At 48.9% G+C, this 10,725-nt stretch overlaps 1 long non-coding RNA gene across 2 annotated transcripts; it reads left to right on the top strand.

Annotated features, from left to right (window-relative positions):
- Nucleotides 1-271: 271 nt before the first annotated feature.
- Nucleotides 272-10,013, top strand: LOC130285054 (uncharacterized). 2 transcript variants are annotated; one of them, XR_008847235.1, is made up of 3 exons: nt 272-382; nt 484-666; nt 9,470-10,013. It is a non-coding gene; the product is annotated as an uncharacterized LOC130285054 (long non-coding RNA). The 2 variants fall into 2 exon arrangements; XR_008847234.1 differs by having other exon boundaries at nt 484-685.
- Nucleotides 10,014-10,725: the final 712 nt, after the last annotated feature.

Below are 10,725 nucleotides of genomic sequence, written 5' to 3'. Positions count from 1 at the left end.
TGGCGTGGCAGGAAATATGCAGCATATATGCTATGTGTGACGCTGACCTTAGGGGAAGAAAACCCAGGGGAAAAAACATTCCATCTACTACACTGTTCCCAGGGGATAATACCTCAGTGATATGATACTGAATTTATTCAGACTGTTTCATCATATAGGGGGAGATTTATCAAAACCTGTCCAGAGGAAAGGTTGATGAGTTGCCCATAGCAACCAATCAGATCGCTTCTTTCATTTTTGAAAAGGCCTCAGAAAAATGAAAGAAGCAATCTGATTGGTTGCTAGGGGCAACTCAGCAACTTTTCCTCTGGACAGGTTTTGATAAATCTCCCCCACAGTCTCTACATTTGACCCTTCCATCTACAGAGAGAAGTTTTGTCAAGTAAGGCTTTCTGTACCTGACCATTTGTGTCCACTGAATGTAGAATTTAGTGTGTGCTGTTTTTGCCCCAACACTCTTTTTTTTTTTTTCCTTTTTCTTAGCTTTTTACCTATTCTAATTAATGGAAGCAATGCACAATACTTTCTGGATGTTGACCGATTGCTTCATCAACTTGACCACCCAGTGTGTATTTGCTTCTTTTCATGTCAAGACCAGATCTTCCAACAATGCATGCCTGTACAATATCTTCAATGATTTCCAGGAAGAATAATCTTTGAAATAGGGTCTGTATAATAATCTGATGTAGGTAATCCTACTTTAGATAAATTGTTAAGGGTGTGTTTAAGAAAAGCTTGCTGATCGTTTCCAATAGCGATCAGAAGATTTATTACCGTATATACTCGAGTATAGGCCGAGTTTTTCAGCACGATTTTTCGTGCTGAAAACACCCCCCTCGGCTTATACTCGAGTGAACTCCCCCACCCGCAGTGGTCTTCAACCTGCGGACCTCCAGAGGTTTCAAAACTACAACTCCCAGCAAGCCCGGGCAGCCATCGGCTGTCCGGGCTTGCTGGGAGTTGTAGTTTTGAAACCTCCGGAGGTCCGCAGGTTGAAGACCACTGCGGCCTTCAACATCATCCAGCCCCCTCTCACCCCCTTTAGTTCTGAGTACTCACCTCCGCTCGGCGCTGGTCCGGTCCTGCAGGACTGTCCGGTGAGGAGGTGGTCCGGTGGGATAGTGTTCCGGGCTGCTATCTTCACCGGGGAGGCCTCTTCTAAGCGCTTCGGGCCCGGCCTCAGAATAGTCACGTTGCCGTGACAACGACGCAGAGGTGCGTTCATTGCCAACGTAATTCTGCGTCATTGTCAAGGCAACGCCTCTATTCCGGGCCGGAAGCGCGGAGAAGAGGCGCCCCCAGTGAAGATAGCAGCCCGGACCACCTCCTCACCGGACCACCTCCTCACCGGACAGCCCTGCAGGACCGGACCAGCGCCGAGCGGAGGTGAGTACTCAGAACTAAAGGGGGTGAGAGGGGGCTGGATGATGTTGAAGGCCGCAGTGGTCTTCAACCTGCGGACCTCCGGAGGTTTCAAAACTACAACTCCCAGCAAGCCCGGACAGCCGATGGCTGCCCGGGCTTGCTGGGAGTTGTAGTTTTGAAACCTCTGGAGGTCCGCAGGTTGAAGACCACTGAGGGCGAATGATGAGAAGAGGATGATGAAGGGGGGGTGTGGGGATGATGAAGGGGGGTGGGGATGATGAAGGGGGGGTGTGGGATGATAAGGGGATGATGAAGGGGGGATGTGTGGGATGATGACAAGGGGATGATGAAGGGGGGATGTGTGGGATGATAAGGGGATGATGAAGGGGGGATGTGCGGGATGATAAGGGGATGATGAAGGGGGGATGTGTGGGATGATGACAAGGGGATGATGAAGGGGGGATGTGTGGGATGATAAGGGGATGATGAAGGGGGGATGTGTGGGATGATAAGAGGATGATGAAGGGGGGATGTGTGGGATGATGACAAGGGGATGATGATGAGGATGTTAATGACGGGTCTGGATGATGACAGGGGGGGATGAGGTATTTCCCACCCTAGGCTTATACTCGAGTCAATAACTTTTCCTGGGATTTTGGGTTGAAATTAGGGGTCTCGGCTTATACTCGGGTCGGCTTATACTCGAGTATATACGGTAATACAGCTCTGGGGTATTATACAAGCTGTAGATTAGGATCAGTGCAAGATGAGTAATGCTATACATTTAGAAAGTTTACTTTTATCTTTAGTATAGGCTAGAAATATCAAATTGCTGGTTTGTCTGACTCTTGGCACCCCAACAATCAGCTATTTATTGACAGTCATGATGTTCAAGCAGTGTGGCCTCTTTATTGGTCCATATTGAACAATGCCATCCTGATAGCAGAATCTGTTCTTCATATGGCAGCTTTGTCTCATTCAAGTGAAAAAGGAAATTAAGAAGAATGAACACCACACCTCCTCCAAACAGTAGGAGTTGAACTACCATTGATCTAATATTGATGGTCTATCCTAAAGGCCCCCCAGAGAAAAGTTGTATGAACCCTGCAGAACCTGATGACTGTCTATTACTTGTTGGCATCACAGATGATGTCAGGCAAGAATAGGATCAGGCATGTTAAAATTTAAGTTTGGTCCTTTTGTTTTCCCTAGTTATAAGCTGCTGCTAAAATTGGCTCTCTTCTATAGCCTCTTTGTTTTTTCTTCTTCTGGACCAATACCACAGAATAATAGGCTGAACTAGAAGGACATATGTGTTTTTTCAGCCTATGTTAAATGTCTGAAAGTAGCTTTTGCTCCTTTTTCTATTGAAAACACATGAACCCTTGGCCAAGCAGGCATGTGTATGGGAAAATTGGACAACACAGACCTTTTAAGGGGTCATCCATCACAAAACTGATAGAAAATAACTCAGCAAATCACTGGTTGAGTCCAGTCAACATTATGGCCAATGATTGGCTAAGCAGACATTTCCTTAAAGGAAAACTTCGGGACATAAACTTTTTTTTTCAATTCCCCAAGTGACCCACATTTTTAAAAAAACAAACAGGACTTACCTGCCACCACTCCCCCGGTGCCTCCGGTATCCCACTCCAGCCTCCGCAGCGATCCGTCACTGTCACGATGCCGGCTGGCGGGTAGTGGATCCTCTGTGCCAGAGAGGGATTGGCGTGGACCGTGCTAGTGGATCGGTTCTAAGTCACTACTGGTTTTCACCAGAGCCCGCCGCAAAGCGGGATGGTCTTGCTGCGGCGGTAGTGACCAGGTCGTATCCACTAGCAACGGCTCAACCTCTCTGGCTGCTGAAGATAGGCGCGGTACAAGGGAGTAGACAGAAGCAAGGTCGGACGTAGCAGAAGGTCGGGGCAGGCAGCAAGGATCGTAGTCAGGGGCAACGGCAGGAGGTCTGGAACACAGGCTAGGAACATACAAGGAACGCTTTCACTGGCACAATGGCAACAAGATCCGGCAGGGAAGTGCAGGGGAAGTGAGGTGATATAGGGAAGTGCACAGGTGAAGACACTAATTGGAATCACTGCGCCAATCAGCGGCGCAGTGGCCCTTTAAATCGCAAAGACCCGGCGCGCGCGCGCCCTAGGGAGCGGGGCCGCGCGCGCCGGGACAGGACCGAGGGAGAGCGAGTCAGGTACGGGAGCCGGGGTGCGCATCGCGAGCGGGCGCTACCCGCATCGCGAATCGCATCCCGGCTGGAAGCAGAATCGCAGCGCCCCGGGTCAGTGGATCTGACCGGAGCGCTGCAGCGGAGAGAGTGTAGCGAGCGCTCCGGGGAGGAGCGGGGACCCGGAGCGCTCGGCGTAACAGTACCCCCCCCCTTGGGTCTCCCCCTCTTTTTAGGGCCTGAGAACCTGAGGAGCAGACTTTTATCTAGGATGTTGTCCTCAGGTTCCCAGGATCTCTCTTCAGGACCACAACCCTCCCAGTCCACTAGAAAAAAAGTTTTCCCTCTGACCTTTTTAGAGGCTAAGATCTCTTTGACAGAGAAGATGTCCGAGGAGCCGGAAACAGGAGTGGGAGGAACAGATTTGGGAGAAAAACGGTTGAGGATGAGTGGTTTAAGAAGAGAGACGTGAAAGGCATTAGGGATACGAAGAGAAGGAGGAAGAAGAAGTTTGTAAGAGACAGGATTAATTTGACACAAAATTTTGAAAGGACCAAGATAGCGTGGGCCCAACTTGTAGCTAGGGACACGGAAGCGGACATATTTAGCGGAGAGCCATACCTTGTCTCCAGGGGAAAAAACGGGAGGAGCTCTTCTTTTCTTATCCGCGAACCTCTTCATGCGTGATGAAGCCTGTAGGAGAGAATTTTGGGTCTCTCTCCATATAATGGAAAGGTCACGAGAAATTTCATCCACAGCGGGCAGACCAGAGGGCAAGGGGGTAGGGAGGGGGGGAAGAGGGTGACGGCCGTACACCACGAAAAATGGGGATTTGGAGGAAGATTCAGAGACTCTGAAGTTATACGAGAATTCGGCCCATGGAAGGAGATCTGCCCAGTCATCCTGGCGGGAGGAAACAAAATGTCGCAAATAATCACCCAAGACTTGGTTAATTCTTTCTACTTGTCCATTGGACTGGGGATGATATGCAGAAGAAAAATTTAATTTAATCTTGAGTTGTTTACAGAGAGCCCTCCAGAATTTAGACACGAATTGGACGCCTCTATCCGAGACGATCTGCGTAGGCAATCCGTGAAGACGAAAAATGTGTACAAAAAATTGTTTAGCCAACTGAGGCGCTGAAGGAAGACCAGGAAGAGGGATGAAATGTGCCATTTTGGAGAATCGATCAACGACCACCCAAATAACAGTGTTGCCACGGGAAGGGGGTAAATCAGTAATAAAATCCATACCAATCAGAGACCAAGGCTGTTCGGGGACAGGCAGGGGATGAAGAAAACCAGCGGGCTTCTGGCGAGGAGTCTTATCCCGGGCACAGATAGTGCAGGCTCGCACAAAGTCCACAACATCCGTCTCCAGAGTCGGCCACCAATAGAAGCGGGAGATGAGTTGCACAGATTTCTTGATGCCCACATGACCAGCGAGATGGGAGGAGTGACCCCATTTGAGGATTCCGAGGCGTTGGCGTGGAGAAACAAAGGTCTTTCCTGGAGGAGTTTGCCTGATGGAGGCTGGAGAAGTGGAGATCAGGCAGTCAGGTGGAATGATGTGTTGCGGAGAGAGTTCAACTTCTGAGGCATCCGAGGAACGAGAGAGAGCATCGGCCCTAATGTTCTTATCGGCAGGACGAAAGTGAATCTCAAAATTAAATCGGGCAAAGAACAGAGACCACCGGGCCTGGCGAGGATTCAGCCGTTGGGCAGACTGGAGGTAGGAGAGGTTCTTGTGGTCGGTGTAAATAATAACTGGAAATCTTGATCCCTCCAGCAGATGCCTCCATTCCTCAAGTGCTAATTTAATGGCTAGAAGCTCTCGATCCCCGATGGAGTAGTTCCTCTCCGCCGGAGAGAAGGTCCTAGAAAAAAACCCACAAGTGACAGCATGCCCGGAAGAATTTTTTTGTAAAAGAACAGCTCCAGCTCCCACTGAGGAGGCATCAACCTCCAATAGGAAGGGTTTGGAAGGGTCAGGTCTGGAGAGCACGGGAGCCGAAGAAAAGGCAGACTTGAGTCGTTTAAAGGCGTCTTCCGCTTGAGGAGGCCACGACTTGGGATCGGCATTTTTTTTGGTTAAAGCCACGATAGGAGCCACAACGGTAGAAAAATGTGGAATAAATTGCCTGTAATAATTGGCGAACCCCAAAAAGCGTTGGATAGCACGGAGTCCGGAGGGGCGTGGCCAATCTAAGACGGCAGAGAGTTTGTCTGGATCCATTTGTAGTCCCTGGCCAGAGACCAAATATCCTAGAAAAGGAAGAGATTGGCATTCAAACAGACATTTCTCAATTTTGGCATAGAGTTGATTGTCACGAAGTCTCTGAAGAACCATACGGACATGCTGGCGGTGTTCTTCTAGATTGGCAGAGAAAATTAGGATATCGTCCAGATATACAACAACACAGGAGTATAGCAGATCACGAAAAATTTCATTGACAAAGTCTTGGAAGACAGCAGGGGCGTTGCACAGGCCAAAGGGCATGACCAGATACTCAAAGTGTCCATCTCTGGTGTTAAACGCCGTTTTCCACTCATCCCCCTCTCTGATGCGGATGAGGTTATAGGCGCCTCTTAAGTCCAATTTAGTAAAGATGTGGGCACCTTGGAGGCGATCAAAGAGTTCAGAGATGAGGGGTAGGGGGTAGCGGTTCTTAACCGTGATTTTATTAAGACCGCGGTAGTCAATGCAAGGACATAGGGAGCCATCTTTTTTGGACACAAAGAAAAATCCAGCTCCGGCAGGAGAGGAGGATTTACGGATAAAGCCCTTTTTTAAATTTTCCTGGACATACTCAGACATGGCAAGAGTCTCTGGGGCAGAGAGAGGATAAATTCTGCCCCGGGGTGGAGTAGTACCCGGGAGGAGGTCGATAGGGCAATCATAAGGCCTGTGAGGAGGTAGAGTCTCAGCTTGTTTTTTGCAGAAAACATCCGCGAAGTCCATATAGGCCTTAGGGAGACCGGTTACTGAGGGAACCACAGAGTCACGGCAAGGGTTACTGGGAACCGGTCTTAGACAGTCCTTGGAACAAGAGGGCCCCCAACTCTTGATCTCCCCAGTGGACCAATCCAGGGTTGGGGAATGGAGTTGAAGCCAGGGAAGTCCAAGGAGAATTTCCGAGGTGCAATTGGGGAGGACCAAAAGTTCAATCCTCTCGTGATGAGATCCGATGCTCATTAGAAGGGGCTCCGTGCGGAAGCGTATGGTACAGTCCAATCTTTCATTGTTTACACAATTGATGTAAAGGGGTCTGGCGAGACTGGTCACTGGGATGTTGAACCTGTTGACGAGAGAGGCCAAAATAAAATTTCCTGCAGATCCAGAGTCCAAGAAGGCCACGGTAGAGAAGGAGAAGGCAGAGGCAGACATCCGCACAGGCACAGTAAGACGTGGAGAAGCAGAGTAGACATCAAGGACTGTCTCACCTTTGTGCGGAGTCAGCGTACGTCTTTCCAGGCGGGGAGGACGGATAGGACAATCCCTCAGGAAGTGTTCGGTACTAGCACAGTACAGGCAGAGGTTCTCCATGCGGCGTCGTGTCCTCTCTTGAGGTGTCAGGCGAGACCGGTCGACCTGCATAGCCTCCACGGCGGGAGGCACAGGAACAGATTGCAGGGGACCAGAGGAGAGAGGAGCCGAGGAGAAGAAACGCCTCGTGCGAACAGAGTCCATATCTTGGCGGAGCTCCTGACGCCTTTCGGAAAAACGCATGTCAATGCGAGTGGCTAGGTGAATAAGTTCATGTAGATTAGCAGGAATTTCTCGTGCGGCCAGAACATCTTTAATGTTGCTGGATAGGCCTTTTTTAAAGGTCGCGCAGAGGGCCTCATTATTCCAGGACAATTCTGAAGCAAGAGTACGGAATTGTACGGCATACTCGCCAACGGAAGAATTACCCTGGACCAGGTTCAACAGGGCAGTCTCAGCAGAAGAGGCTCGGGCAGGTTCCTCAAAGACACTTCGGATTTCCGAGAAGAAGGAGTGTACAGAGGCAGTGACGGGGTCATTGCGGTCCCAGAGCGGTGTGGCCCATGACAGGGCTTTTCCGGACAGAAGGCTGACTACGAAAGCCACCTTAGACCTTTCAGTGGGAAACAGGTCCGACATCATCTCCAGATGCAGGGAACATTGGGAAAGAAAGCCACGGCAAAACTTAGAGTCCCCATCAAATTTATCCGGCAAGGATAGGCGTAGCCCAGGAGCGGCCACTCGCTGCGGAGGAGGTGCAGGAGCTGGCGGAGGAGATGACTGCTGAAGCTGTGGTAGTAACTGTTGTAGCATAACGGTCAGTTGAGACAGCTGTTGGCCTTGTTGCGCTATCTGTTGTGACTGCTGGGCGACCACCGTGGTGAGGTCAGCGACAACTGGCAGAGGAACTTCAGCGGGATCCATGGCCGGATCTACTGTCACGATGCCGGCTGGCGGGTAGTGGATCCTCTGTGCCAGAGAGGGATTGGCGTGGACCGTGCTAGTGGATCGGTTCTAAGTCACTACTGGTTTTCACCAGAGCCCGCCGCAAAGCGGGATGGTCTTGCTGCGGCGGTAGTGACCAGGTCGTATCCACTAGCAACGGCTCAACCTCTCTGGCTGCTGAAGATAGGCGCGGTACAAGGGAGTAGACAGAAGCAAGGTCGGACGTAGCAGAAGGTCGGGGCAGGCAGCAAGGATCGTAGTCAGGGGCAACGGCAGGAGGTCTGGAACACAGGCTAGGAACATACAAGGAACGCTTTCACTGGCACAATGGCAACAAGATCCGGCAGGGAAGTGCAGGGGAAGTGAGGTGATATAGGGAAGTGCACAGGTGAAGACACTAATTGGAATCACTGCGCCAATCAGCGGCGCAGTGGCCCTTTAAATCGCAAAGACCCGGCGCGCGCGCGCCCTAGGGAGCGGGGCCGCGCGCGCCGGGACAGGACCGAGGGAGAGCGAGTCAGGTACGGGAGCCGGGGTGCGCATCGCGAGCGGGCGCTACCCGCATCGCGAATCGCATCCCGGCTGGAAGCAGAATCGCAGCGCCCCGGGTCAGTGGATCTGACCGGAGCGCTGCAGCGGAGAGAGTGTAGCGAGCGCTCCGGGGAGGAGCGGGGACCCGGAGCGCTCGGCGTAACAGTCACACTGAAGCTCAGCTAATATCCGGCCGCAGGAATAGGCTGAGTGGCAATGTGACATATTCGGCCATGGTCTTCTTCCTGGTACTGGGCCCAAATATCTCATACTGCCACTTAGCCAATCACCAGCCGAGGCGGGACATCACTGCAGCCGGAGATTAGCTGAGCTGCAGTGTGACAAATTGACCACAGCAACCAGGAAGAGGATCGCTGCGCAGACCGGAATGGGATACTTGAGGCACCAGGGGAGCGGTGGCAGGTAAGTCCTGTTTGTTTTTTTAAAAGCTCTCTTTTAATTTTGAGCCTAAAGCAGAAAGCTCTGCTCAGCCTGGACCGACCACTGTAGGGATTGATGCAGCAGGAGATCAGAGCAGATGCATATAACTATCTTTATTATTTTTCTGTCCATACTACTTAAAAGTGTGGTGCTGAACCAACCATTTAAAAACCCAAATAAGCCCCTTTAAGGTGCTGATTATCTTTAAATGAGTATTCTGGCAAAAAATAACTTACCCCCTATCCTTTGGTCTTTCGGCACTACCTTAGGTATGAATGGAGCTCCTCACTGAGCGCCAGGTCCCACCCTGGTAATACAGGGGGCCCCCAGCGGTTGGACTTATCATGGGGATATGGAATCAGTTATTTTTCGCATGAAATCTCCTTTAAGGTCTCTCCTAAGTACACTTAACCGATGCTATATGCTGTTGTAGATGCTGTAAGTTATTTATAAGAAACTTTAAAATACAGAAAACCTTACATTTCATTCAACTTTTTTTGATGATTCCTCATTTTTCCTCAGCGATTCCTCCGTTCGTGTTATATATTCAGCTCACCTGACAATCATTGATGGATTCTCTTCTCCCGTGACATGATAAGCAAACAGTGTGGCACCATGCCTATCAGTTCAAAGAGTACATATATTTTTAGATGTTCTTTCTTTCTTTTCATACTTCACATCTGGCAAACAGGTCTTCACAAACATCCCGAAAACACATTCCAGTCTATAATAAGTCTAAAATGGAATTTTATTCATTGACCAGAAGTTGGAGCCATAAGGAAAGACTTTAATTTGTTGAGTGTGCAGGATCATTGTGCCGGAGTCTCATGCAGGGGAAAACCGTTTGCCTTCAAAAAGTATTAAACTCATTCCGTGTAGGATAAATTGCCGGATTACAATTGAATTTCATTACATAACAACAAAGTAAGTTTAACTGTTCTAGACATATGTGATATTACCAGCGTATCGGGAAAGTTATTATGATGTCTCATTATGGTTTACCTGCTGGTATCATAAAGCATCTTGCTGTACATAATATCATTACAAATAAAAATTAAAGTTACTCAGAAACCATGGATATGAATACATTTGTTATTATGTAGGCAAAGGAGGTCGATGCATAATAAAAATTAATGTAGGTGTCAAATTCATTAAACTTGATATATTAGTTATCTTTTAATTATGAGGTGGTGTACAGCCAGCTGGTAATATAATGAAAGGGGTTGTCCAGTTTACGAATACCCATATTTAGTAATATGACAGCAGCGACAGCTGGATTTTATATTGGTATAGCAGGGGCTGTGACTATGACTGGAGTATGTGAGACCATACAGTTACATAGGTTAAAAAGTTGAACCTAAATCCTTACTGTGTTGATCCAGAGAAAAGCAAAAAAAAACATGAAGCTGATGCAAATTGCCCCATGGCATAGGAAAAATTCCTTCCCGACTCCAATATGGCATCAGAATAAATCCCTTGATAAACATATTGTCCACATAAATCTAGTATCCATAGCTTTTAATATTATATTTTTCCAGAAAAACATCCAGGACCCCCTTGAACTTGTTTATTGAGTCAGACATCACAACATCATATGGCAGAGAGTTCCATAGTTTCACTGTTCTTACAGTAAAGATGATGTCTGTGATGATGGTGAAACCTTCTTTCCTCTAGACATAGAGGATGCCCCCTTGTCATGGTTACCGGCCTAAGTATAAAAAGATCAATAAAAAGATCTCTGTACTGTCCATTCATATGTTTGTACATTGTAATCAGAT

Source organism: Hyla sarda, chromosome 8 (assembly GCF_029499605.1).
Source record: "Hyla sarda isolate aHylSar1 chromosome 8, aHylSar1.hap1, whole genome shotgun sequence".
NCBI classification, from domain to species: domain Eukaryota; kingdom Metazoa; phylum Chordata; class Amphibia; order Anura; family Hylidae; genus Hyla; species Hyla sarda.
The sequence above is the reverse complement of the archived record's forward strand: the minus strand, read 5'-3'. Positions and strand labels throughout refer to the sequence as shown.